Here is a 13,319-nt window from a genome sequence, read left to right as displayed (position 1 = left end):
TTAGGTACTTTAACAAATAAATGAGTCAATTTCTAATATTTGACTCAGTTAATATATGTGGCTTTTTTAAAAAGAAAAAAATATATATATATGTTGCTTCTTTTTATCTGTATATACTCTCTAGTGCCAAAATTTTTCAAGAGAAAGTGTTACTTTACTAAACTAAGTCAGACTTTTCCACATCTTTGGAAGTGTACTTTAGCCAAATAAAACAATGATTACTAAGTACGCTATGGTATAATCGCCACTTTTGGGCAGTTGACAGACAAAGCAGACCCCGCCCCATCAGTCTCTCATTTTCCCACTTCGTTTTATCCCTCTCTGCTTTCTTTTTCTTTCTTTCTTTTTTCTTTTTCTTTTTCTTTTTTTTTTTTTTACTTCTGGTAAAATAGTAAGTCTTATTTATAATACTACTATTTATTTCCTTCATGTTTGCATCCAAGGCAGAAGTACTTTTGAATGTCTTCCCAATTCCTATTCAACAACTGCCAGGATTACCTGGCCCCTGGCAGGGCACATGTTTTGTGCTAGCCCTTTCTCGTATGCTCACACACTTCTTCTCCCACTGCTTATATGTGTGCCAAAAGTTGGTTGTTTTGTTCCCAAATACATTTGTATCAGGTGTAATTATGACTGTAGCCAGATAATTTAAATAACTATTATGTGAAACAGTGACAAGCATGAAGCTAAAATATATAAATATATATGTAAACAAACCAGAATAGCTAGGCAAAAAATTGACAAACATAAGCTACTAAAAATGCTGACAAATTGGATTTATGAGTCAGACACCTGCATGCGTACTCTTTTTTTTAATTTGGGAATGAATATCTGCATATTACTTTTTATGTATTTTCAACTAATTTGTCCACTTCAAAAAAGCAGCACAGAAAACTACGAACCATACTTACTGCAAAACGAAACAATGCTAACAAACCAAAATCAGCAGTACATTGAAAGGATCATACAACATGGTCAAGTGGGATTCATTCCAGGGATGCAAGAATTGTTCGACATCCACAAATCACCATGTGGTACACCACGTTAACAAGGTGACAGATAAAAATATATAATCATCTCAATAGATGTAGAAAAAGCATCCGACAACCGTCAACATATTTTTATTATAAAAATTCTTAATTTTCAGTTTGTGCAGCAAAGTAAGTCATCATCGAAATGGAAAGGCAAACTATGGGATAAAAAACTTGCAAAATCACATATCTGTTAAAAGGTTAATATCCAAAATTTGTAAAGAATGCTTACAACTCCATGACGAAAACAACAAAAAATCTTACTTAAAAAGGGCAGAAGAACCAAATAAACATTTTCCCAAAAATGACATATAAATGGCCACTGTGTATATAAATGACAATGAAATGGTGCTCAACATCACTAATCAGGCAAATGAAAATAAAAACCACAGTCAAAAATCACTTTACACATGCTAGAATGGCTGTCATCAAACTATAAAAGGTAAGAAAGTGTTGGTGAAGATGTGGAATAAAGGGAACCATTATACACTGTTAGAGCCACTGGTGCAGCTACTATGGGACTCAGAATAGATGTATCTCTAAAAGTAAGGGGCGCCTGGGTGGCTCAGTCAGTTAAGCGTCCAACTTCAGCTCAGGTCACGATCTTACGGTTCCTGAGTTCGAGCCCCGCGTCGGGCTCTGGGCTGATGGCTCAGAGCCTGGAGCCTGCTTCCGATTCTGTGTCTCCCTCTGTCTCTGCCCCTCCCCCATTCATGCTCTGTCTCTCTCTGTCTCAAAAATAAAATAAACATTAAAAAAAATTTAAAAGTAAAAATTGAATTACTTACCATATGATCCAGCAATTTCACTTCTGGGTGTAAATCCAAAGAAATGAAAACAGGATATTGAAGACACATCTGAACTACCATCTTCACTGAAGCATTATTTACAACAGCCAAGATATGGAAACAACTATCCATCACTGGAATACTGGGTGAAGATACCAAATATATATATTTACATATATTTATGGTTTTATAATGAGAGTTTGCATAATATGTATTTATATAATATACATAAAACATGGTGATTGTAGCTGATAACACCATACTATATTATTGAAATTTGCCAAGAAAATAGAACTTAAAAATATTACCAAAGAGGACCGAAACAAAGTTCAATAGATCCAGATGCAAAGTTAAAACCTAAGGCTTCCCATTAAATAATTAGCCAGGGCGTATTTTTTCATATTAAAAGAAACATGTTAACATAAATTATTTATTTATGTTAAAAGAAATTTTTGAGAATTTGGATATGTATTTTGTTTTTTTAAAAATTTTTTTTAACATTTATTTATTTTTGAGACAGAGAGAGACAGAGCATGAGCAGGGGAGGGGCAGAGAGAGAGGGAGACACAGAATCTGAAGCAGGCTCCAGGCTCCGAGCTGTCCGCATAGAGCCCAACGCGGGGCTTGAACTCACGGACCATGAGATCATGACCTGAGCCCAAGTCAGATGCTTAACCGACTGAGCCACCCAGGCACATTGGATTTTGTTTTTGAAAGAGCTATTTTTAGTTTGGGTTCTTGAAGAAAGAAGTTTCTTTTGTGTGACTCTTCTGTTCATGCTAAAACTCTCCACCTCACAGACTGTTACTTTGAAAATATGTTTTTAGTCACTTTCAGGTTTTAAGAAATAGTATCAGTTCTAATTTTGTAGTTTGTGGTCCTTTGGAATATCAGCAATATTCTTTTATCCAATTCAAGACTATGCTTCATCCCAAACTCAGTCCTTTCTGAAGTACTGTTTATAAATCATACAGTGAAACCTTGGTTCGTGAGCATAATTTGTTTCAGAAACATGCTTGTAATCCAAAGCAGTTGTATATCAAAGCGAATTTCAAGAACCATTGGCTCAGTTGTGACCATGTGACATTTGGCATTGTGTACTACCCTTATTGCAAGACATCACTCGTTTATCAAGTTAATATTTACTAGAAATATTTGCTTCTCTTGTGAAACACTCGCAGAACAAGTTACTCACAATCTGAGTTTTACTGTAATAGATATCTGAACACCAAGAAAAAGTACTATGATCGTGTTATTTATCACATTTCATTGAAAGTACATGTCTAGCCTCTCTCCACTATGCTGTGAGTTTACAATAATTAGGGAGCAATTCTTAGCATTTCCAGAACCAATCACAATATCTGGTACTTAGAGTATTCATTAAATGTTCATTGAACTTAACTGAATTTGATATAAAACAAATCTTGGTTTGGGTAAATGCTGTTTCGTTTGAGATTATTTGCTTAGTAAAAATTTACATGGCAAGGTTGTGTCATCCTATGAAACTATCGGTATGCTTTATTGATTTTTCACTAAGTTACATAGTTTATGCTGAAAGAGTTTCCTGGATGCCTCCTGACATGGATTCCAGGCACTAACAAATCTTTAGAAACTCATGAGCTTAATGCATTTTCATCAAGTTGTCTAATATAGCATAAACATTTTTCAATTGGCTTCACAAATCATTTGTTGTTATCTATTATTTTTGTGGCTGCATTAGAGGAAAAAAGCTAAATGTAACAAGGTGACATAAATACCAATGGAGATGACACTTTTGGTTTTGGAAACTTTTTTTTCTGAAAATTGAGGAAAATAGAGACATTCTGCTCAAAACTAAATTAATAAAATTGATATAACTAAGAGTCAACAAGTTTAATTAATATAAAAGGAAGTAATTAGTGCTAGAAAAACAAAATCTGCTTAGAATATTTTTTTTTCCAGGGGTGCCTGGGTGGCTCAGTAGGTTGAGAGTCCAACTTCAGCTCAGGGCATGATCTCACAGTTGGTAGGTTCAAGCCCCACATGGCGCTCTGTGCTGACAGCTCAAAGTCTGGAGTCTGCTTCGGATTCTGTGCCTCCCTCTCTCTCTGCCCCTCCCCCACTTGTGCTCACTCTCGCTCTCTCTCTTTCTCTCTCTAAACAATAAATAAACATTAAATTTTTTTTCTAAAGAATAATTTTTTTTCTGAAGTATAAAATACATAAAGTGGAATAATTCACTTATATAAATACTACTAATTCATTTCCTTGAAAATATTTCCTTGAGTTTGGGTCTTTTCCTATTTCTTCTATAGGAAAAAGTGAAATATCACTGTCCTGGGAATATTTAGGGAAGTGGAACTCTTCAAATTTTTGTATCCAAAATATACAATTTTTTTATCCAAAAAGATTTACTTGTTTCTTATTTTTATAAGGTATTTATATTTCAAGTGTGGTGCTAGAAATCTCTGTCACTTGGCTCTTGGAGAGATTTCATTTACATACTTAAATGTTGAAGTAAGAAGGAGACCCTTTCAATAAGGAAAAGGGACACCTATCTCCTCTCTCTCAGCAGAGGAAAATCCATTTCCCTCATTCCTCATACATGGGTGCCTCATTAGCCATTGGTCTGTATTTTGTGGTATTTTCAGGGGTAAGGACTAAACAGGGGATCTATGTACTTATTAGGGAATCTGACCCTGATTCAGAACATCCATACTCAGTGAGAATAATTAGTAAAGAATAGTATTAGAAACCCAACAACAGGTGATTCTACACTAATCACTTCTATATATTGTTGGTTTTCATTTCCTAATATTTTTATTCAAGGTTTGAAATTTATATTCATGAGTGAATTGATTTGTAATTTTCCTTCCTTGTCAGATTTCTGGTCTCATGGTCATCATGGTTATTCTGAGTTCAGAATGTATTGTATTGTATAGATGTTTGTTTTTTTTTTTTTTCCTCATCTATATTGTTTATTTGATAATCGCATTATTCTGTCTTAAATAGTTGATAGGGAGCACCTGGGTGGCTCAGTTGATTGCGTATCAGACTCTTAATTTTGGCTCAGGTCATGATCTCACAGGTTCATGACATCAAGCTCCACCTCCGGCTCGGCACAGACAGCAGATTCTCTCTCTTTCTGTCTCTCTTTGCCCCTTCCCTGCTCCAGCTCTCTCCCTCTCTCTCTCAAAAATAAATAAATAGGCATGAAAAAAATAAAGAGTTGATAGAATTGAACAGTGAAGTTCTTTGGCTCCAGTATTTGCTGCTATCGATCGTATTTATTTTGTTTTGAGAAAGGAAAATCTCAGAAACAAAAAACAGTTGGTGAAGGAAGAAAAGTAATATGAAAGCACTGGGCAAACAAATGAAGAGACATCACTTTGACATGATAAAACTGTTTACAGTTGGCAAGAAGAGCCTTGGAATGCCAGTAAGAACAACAGGGCAGAGCCCCAATAATGGGCAAAGCCATGAGGAACAGGGTGCAGCAATGCTGGAAAACACGGAAGATTATTCCCTCCAACCTCTGAGGTGCCTCACAGCTCCTTATCCCACTGGGTGGCTCAGTCAGTTAGGCCTCCAACTCTTGATTTCAGGTCAGCTCAAGTTCTCACGGTTCCTAAGTTTGAGTCCTGCCTTGGGCTCTACGTTGGCAGTGGGGATCCTGCATGGGATTCTCTCTCTCCACCCCTCCCTCTCTCTGCCTCTCTCAAAATCAATAAATAAACTTAAAAAGAAAGTTAAAAGTCATCACACTTTTAAGAAAAGCAAGAAAGAGTGAAACAAAACTTAGCAGAGAAACTCCCATCCAACGAATCAGAGTTAATACAGAAAATAACAACTTTTTAGGAGTGTATCTTCAGAGAGATGCAAGACAAAATTGAAAATATTAAAATAGATGAAATTAATAAGAGCATTTTTAACAGAGATAACATGAACTTATTTGACTAATAAACCCAGACAGAATAAAAGTTGTATGTCTGCACTATATTTAATGCTGATAACTCTAAAGACATGCCTACTTTAATAAAGCCAACAAACTTAAACTCATTTCTATTTACCAAAGAGTATCCCAGATCATGAGAACTTGAAAAGCATTTGGGTTAGTTTCAATTATATTTCTGAAAATTTATAAATATTTAATTTGATAAAGGTTTATTTTTCTTTAAGCTAATTAAATACAGGGTTTTTTTTGTAGCAAGTTAATTTTGTCAATGCCATCTGGAGGTAGAAAAATATTACATATATTAACACATTTGTAGACATATATAAACATTCAGACAGATTAAAACAGACCTTATGGCTTTTGTTCTAAAATTTTAGCCATGAATCAGATACAAGACTACAATTCACTAGTTTATAAATAACAGTTGAATATAAATAATATTTCTGGCAATTGGAATAAGTTAGATCCACCTGATCAGATGACTAAAGCATTTTACTAATATTGTAGAGAAGACGGGGTTCCTGGATGTCTCAGTCAGTTAAGGTTCCTACTTTGGCTCAGGTCATGATCTCAAGGTCCATGATTTCAAGCCGTGAATTGGGTGGTGAGCTGACAGAGACTGCTTCAGATTCTGTCTCCCTTTCTCTCTGCACTTTCCCCACTCATGTGTTCTCTCTCTCAAAAATATATACATAAATAAACATTAAAAAATAAAATTGTGGAGAAGACTTTTAAGATTTCTATTTGCCCTTGATAAGTAATATTATGGATGCTGTGGACTAGATTTTGGGCAAAGAAACTTTTATAACAGTTTATATTTTAAAGGTTTTTAAAAATTGACTGAGAGAAAGAGAGACAGAGAGAGAGGGAGAGAGAGGGAGAGAGAGAGAATCAGTGGGAGAGGGGCAGAGAGAGGGAGAGAGACAATCTCAAGCAATCTCAAGACAATCTCAAGCTCCATGCTGTCAGTGTGGAGCCAAATGCAGGGCTCCGTCTAACAAACCATGAGATTATAACCTGAGCCGAAACCAGGAGTGGGGCGGTTAACTGGCTGAACCACCTAGGCGCTCCACGAGTTTGCTTTCAATTGTTTCTTTTTTTCTCTACTTCTTTCTCTCTCTCCTTCTTTCTCTCTCTCTCCCTCTTTCTCTTTCTTTCTTTCTTTCTTTCTTTCTTTCTTTCTTTCTTTCTTCAGTCTTAGGGGATTGTGGGTGGTGTTTTAATTATCTCCTGGATGTTTATAATTCAAATACATGGTCAATTCTGTATCTTCAAAAAACAGAGAAAGAATGTTAGTTTTCCCCTAGGAGTATTGGGGATTATTTGCCTATTATTAGAAATCTAGAGTAATTACTGTGTAAGTTTTTCCTTCTTTATTAGAATAATTCTATTTCAATGTCCTGATCTTTTATAATATCTGAAATAATTTTGAGATGAATAGAGGAGGTTTTCAGGTTGTTAAAGATAGACAGACTTTGTTTCTAGAGCTGCGTTTCTGGTTTTGTGAAGACTGCGTTCTAAGACAACGTCAGATAATTTGTGTCATTTTATCAGGGAGAAGATTTCTTGCTAAGGTGGAAATCAAAAAATTTCTATGTTCTAGAGCTTTAGGGCTTAATGCAGTATTCCTTTAAAAAGCCTGTATAAAGAATTCAACAAAGACCTTTAAATGTTCCCTCCTTTTTATTCCTGAATTTACAGTTCAATATTGGACCAATTCATCTTAGCAAGAAAACCCCTTACTATTACTTCCTTCAGTCCCTGAACATCGGCCTCCAGGTGATCCATTTCCTGATCATTTGTTGTAAAGCAAGGGAAAATTCTGGTCATTTGTTTCCTCTTGAGGTAAGTTTTCCCAGAGGGCTAGCTGGCTTGCTCTGCTAACTACAGTATAATCATAGATGGGAAGAACATTCCTCAGTAGCCAAAATCCCTGTGAGTAGGGATGTAAATGGTCACTAATGTTTCTAATTCTTCTCCAAATTTGGTAGGATCTTCTGAAAGTCAAAGTAAAAGGGCTTTAAAATTTAATATATCTGCTGCTATCTAGGGGACTTGGATTCTTTACAGTGGGAGGTGCAGGATACATCCAAAAAGATTATTTCATAGGAAGGCCTGAAGCTGGTAGAGCCTGATTACAGAGCCCTGGAAAGAAGGAGGAGTTGTATGGGATAGAAAGTCAGCCCTGCAGTCTATCTTGGGTGCTTGTGCTAACGTCACTTTGTGCCTCTCAATATTACATGAAAAACCTGTATCCTGGACCTGGACTGGATATGGTCTCTGTGAATCTTCTAGGGAATGGAGAATTTAAAAAGGCAGCTGTGGGGGCGCCTGGGTGGCTCAGTCGGTTGAGTGTCCGACTTCGCTCAGGTCATGATCTCACGGTCTGTGAGTTCGAGCCCCGCGTCGGGCTCTGTGCTGACAGCTCGGAGCCTGGAGCCTGCTTCTGATTCTGTGTCTCCCTCTCTCTCTGACCCTCCCCTGTTCATGCTCTGTCTCTCTCTGTCTCAAAAATAAATAAACATTAAAAAAAAATAAAAAAAAAAAGAAAAAAAAAGAAAAGGAAAAAAGGCAGCTGTGTGTTTCAAGGAATTTCTGGGGAAACTGGAAGAGACTGGGGAGCTAAGTGAATTTGCTCAGGATACGGGGCTAGATTGTGAGAAGGAGAACTTACATTGGATGTGGATTTTAATTTTTGTTATAATTTCTGTTTTTTCATTTTTTTAAGGAAATTCCTAAGGTTAGACATTATACTCCTTCACATCCTCTTTTTAATTTGGTCTTTCCATAGATACCAATAAGGTAATTGTTAAGGATAATAGCTCTCTAAAATATTTTTCAGAAAAGAGCGCCTGGATGGCTCAGTCAGTTAAGTGTCCAACTTTGGCTCAGGTCATGAACTCATGGTTCTGGGGTTCGAGCCTCGTGTTGTGCTCTGTGCTGACACCTCAGAGCCTGGAGCTTGCTTCCGATTCTGTGGCTCCCTCTCTCTGTGCCCCTCCCCTGCTCATGCTCTGTCTCTTTCTCTCTCTCTCAAAAATAAGTTACATTACTTTTTTTTTTCAGATATAGAAGTTTTTCCAACTCAAAGTGTCCATCGCCTGGTTATTGATGAGTAGGATCTTCAAAGATCATTAATTTTAATAGTGATTCAAGCCAATAAGCCTTTATGTCTTCAACATGGAAGCAAGAAGCATGACCAAGATGGTACAAAACAGTCAGCTACAAAATCCAGTAAATTAATTTCCAGAGTTAGCCTAAGAAAGCAAAGACCTTCATTGTCACTAGCAGTTAGAATGGTGTTAGGGAAATGGTGTCTCCAGTTTGCCATGAGAATATGAGATATCTCCAGTCACAGACCTGCTAATCTGTGACACTGGGCATCCTCTCCTGGAAGAGGACTTTCCAGCACTGAGGCAATGAAGGTTGAGACAATAAACCTTATAAACGGGGATCCCTTAAGACAGCTCTTCTCACAGTTGGCATGGTCAAAGAGAATGCTGTTTGTCTCTTTTTGTCTTGGATCCACAGCTCATTTGGTTGGTTGCCAAATGCAAAGTGACACTTGCCCCTCCTGGCTGGTTAAGGCCAGAAAGGATATTCTCAGTTGTCACAAAGCCAGATTCTCAGAACATAGAACCAGAAAAAAGGAGAACTTCATCTCATTTTTATACAAGGAACCCACAGCAAGTATATCTAAATAGACACTTGCCTTGTAAGAACCATGAACTCACCAGTCTGTGAGGCCAGCTTGAACAACAGGCTTATAGGATCCGACCAATGCCTGCATTCTACACTATGATTCCTGCCATCATGCATGTCCCCCACCTTGTGACAAAAGATACAAGGGACGGAGACAAAAGAAAACAATCACCATCTCTGGGAGGAAAGGAATCAGTAGGAAACAAGAATGATCATAACAAAATCTTTATCAGGGTGCCCGTACCGAGGGATCTAGTTCATACGCATATTTTCTTCTGCTAAGAGGAAAAAACACTCTTACTACTTTTCCACTGGACTCTGCAGGCACAGATATGGAAAACTGATGTGGTAAGAATGTTTACCCTGGGCTAGCTCTTGCCAGAGATCCCCAGATCTCTCAGCTATAGCAGCCTCAGTGCTAACAATGACTAGCCAGTGGCCAACCCCACACTGGGCACCAAACTGTAAGTGCAGAAAAATGTTCTTTTCCTCCCTTCCAGGTTCTTTGCCACATCAAATAATTAAATTGAAATAAAATATATTAACAGGAGAAAAATAAAATTAATTTCATACATATGGACTTCCCCTCCCCCGATAGAAGACCCCTAGAGATGACCGAAGCAGGAGTTTTATACATTTTAAACAAAGAAACAATAAATTTATGAAGAATTAACAATACAACATGATTTGGGCTTAGAGTGGTAAAGTTGAGAAAAAGTAACTAGTTTCATTTATGCAGACTTTTGGCCCTAAATTCCATTTCTGGTGGTAAGGATGCCTTCTACCTTCCTGGTACAGGGAAGGTAACTTTTATATGGAAAATTTATCTCCTGCTTTCAGGAAGACAAAGGAAGGTCAGAATTTCTCTACATCAGCTGTTTCTGAAGTACCTTTAATTTAAAATAATCAATATGCCAAAGTGACACCTTTTGGGGTGACATATTCTGAACCCCCACAGCTGAATTTCAGACATAGCCTTTTGGCTCAATAATATATAGAATACTAAATTACATTTGTCTTTGTTTTCCCACATTAAGCTTCAACAGAATCCTAGAACGTAGAAAGAAACGTGCGTTACGATTATGTCTTATAATGTGGTTGATAATAAATATATTCAATTTGTCCTCATCAAGTTGATGATTAAATGTAAAATGTCCACATATAAATCAGTTTTTCATTCATGCATGACTTTAATTTTGGATCCTGTGAGTTGTTTCAAGAGCTATGTTTTAGGCTTATATTATTCAAGGAATATAAAATTATAGTTATACAAGGTGAATAAATTCTGGGTATCTGCTGTACAGTGTGGAGCCTATAGTTCACAGTATAGTGTTGTGCATTAAAAAGTGTATTAAGAGGGTAGGTTTCAAGTGTTCTTAGCACACAAAAAATCAAAAGGACACAAGGGAACTTCTGGAAGTCGTGGATATGTTTACTACCTTAACTGTGGTGAAAGTACAAGTGTGTGTGTCTGTGTGTGCCCAAAGTCAACAAACTGTGTACATTAAATGTGTGCCATTTTTTTTGGATGCTGATTATATCTCAATAATGCTGTAGAAATGATTTGAAAGTGCATGGAATCGAACAGTAAAAACAGTGTCAGAACTAAGTGGTACGAAAGTGTTATAAGTAGGGCGGTTGCAGTGAAGAACCCTTGACTTTTGATAAATGCCCGGGCCATGTACAGCATGAAAACAAAAAAAAAACCCAAAGCTTTATTTTTGAAAGTTTATTTACTTATTATTTGAGAGAGACGGAGACAGCGCTAGTAGCGGAGGGGCAGAGAGAGAGAGAGGAAAAGAGAGAATGCCAAGCAGGCTCTGTGCCAACAAGGCAGAGCCCCACTCAGTGTCCAACTTCACAAACCGAGATCACGACCTGAGCGGAAACCAAGAGTCAGACCCTTAACCCACTGAGCCACCCAGGCGCCCCTGAAAAAAACCTTTTTTACTCCGGTTCTTCAACTGAACTTTTAGTTAACAAGTTGTGATGCCCCTAAATAAAATATATCTGAAGTCTTTAAGAAAGAAGCCATAAAGAAAAGATGAGGCAAATGAACAAAACACGGAAATCCACTTTTGCCTTCAAAATAGAGGAAGTAGTGGAGGTTCATAAGAACTATCTTTAAATGAATTTGGCAAATTTATGAATCGGGAAAAAAATCTTGTTTTAGAGAGAATACATGAGGAAGGGGTTATATTGTAATTAGATTAAGATTAGATTAATTAGAGGGAGTCTTAGTTGGTCTGAGAAACTAAAGAGAGGAATAGTGTGCCACTGGATTGACTGCAGGTAGGATAGAAGTCTTTACAAAAGAGTTCATTGAAGAGTAGGGTAGTAAATAAATGGCTTCATAATGAGAACTTGTATTGATCCAATTCTGAGAAAAAATATGCAGGTTCGGATAGAGAAAGGGCAAGAGGGAGGGCTTCCCAGATTGGATCAATAATGTTAACAGCCTCAATCTGCCATAGGTATTCTTAAATAAAAGTATTTATTCAGCTTTCAATTTCATTTATCAAGTGATTTTCTACTTACCTAATGTTAAATTCTGGCAACCAACTGGTCTCCCTCAGGGTTATCTCATTCACTTCTGAGTCCCTCTTAACCTACTAAGATGGCTCCTAAGGCTGTGAGTTTAAAAATCTAGGGCCACTTCACTGTGGTCAGGAAGGATGTGGGGCCAATCAGGCAAATACACCTCCCTCTTTTTCATGGTTTTGAAATATCTTTTGTCTAGAGAGCTGCATTGTTATACAAAAGATCTATTTGGCAATTTATAGTTCGCTTTTTATCTATTCAATTGTTCCCTGGTATTCTTAGAACAGAAAAGGGAACCTTTTAAGAATAATAACATGCCAATTACCTTTAATTACTCTCTAGCTCTTTCAGTTAAAAAAATATCTCTCATTTTAGGCTTAGTCTGTGTCTGAATAGAACATTTCATATCTGAAACCCTTAATGGAAAGGCTTTCCTATTTTCCACTACTTTCTTTTCTATTTAATGTATTCTCTCTCTAAATTTAACATGTTATTTAAAGTGCCATCCGTCTACCTGATCCACTTGAAAAGATGGAGAGGCTCACGAGTAAAGCTTATTATCTATTTATATTTTATTCTGATGTTTCTATTTTTACAACCAAATAAATGTTGACTGTAAAATATATATTTTCAAATCTATTTTACATAATACATTTTATGGAAACTGGAATAAAGCAGGAATGTAATCAAGGTAGAGAGTAAACTTGTACATATTATTTGCCTGATCTATACTCTTGTCCTTCTAAGTAAAATAGTGTAACAAATAGAAAAAAAAAGTTATCAAATTTGGAAGACTATAAAGAAACATTAAAGAAAAGATAAAATGGAAAAAAAGGGGAATTTTAGCTTTTTTTTCAGAAGTTTTTGAGATGTTAAACACGAGCCCATGACTTTTATATTGTACATTTTATTTACACCCAAATATAGACTAAATATTTATAAAAGCAATAATGTAGACTTTGGGTTTAAGAAGTAAATGGCTTTCAGTGTAAAATATGTGTTATTTGAAATGGACAGCAGCTTTCTTGCAGTCAAATGTTCTCACAAATTATTTTTTAAAGACTAAAAATATATATAAATTCTGAAGACTTATGGTCTTAGCTCAGGCTGCTTTAGAAAATACAGACTGGGTTGCTTAAACAACAGAAACTTATCCCTTACAGTTCTAGAGACTGGCAAGTCCAAGATTAAGGGTTCCAGCAGATTCAATTATTGATAAGAGCTCACTTCCAAGGTTTCAGACAGCTATGTGTTTACATGGTGGAAATAGATCATCTCTCTTGTGTCTTTCCTGTGAAGAGCACTAATTCTATTCATGAGGGT

Source organism: Lynx canadensis, chromosome B1 (genome assembly GCF_007474595.2).
Source record: "Lynx canadensis isolate LIC74 chromosome B1, mLynCan4.pri.v2, whole genome shotgun sequence".
Lineage (NCBI taxonomy): Eukaryota > Metazoa > Chordata > Mammalia > Carnivora > Felidae > Lynx > Lynx canadensis.
The sequence above is the reverse complement of the archived record's forward strand: the minus strand, read 5'-3'. Positions refer to the sequence as shown.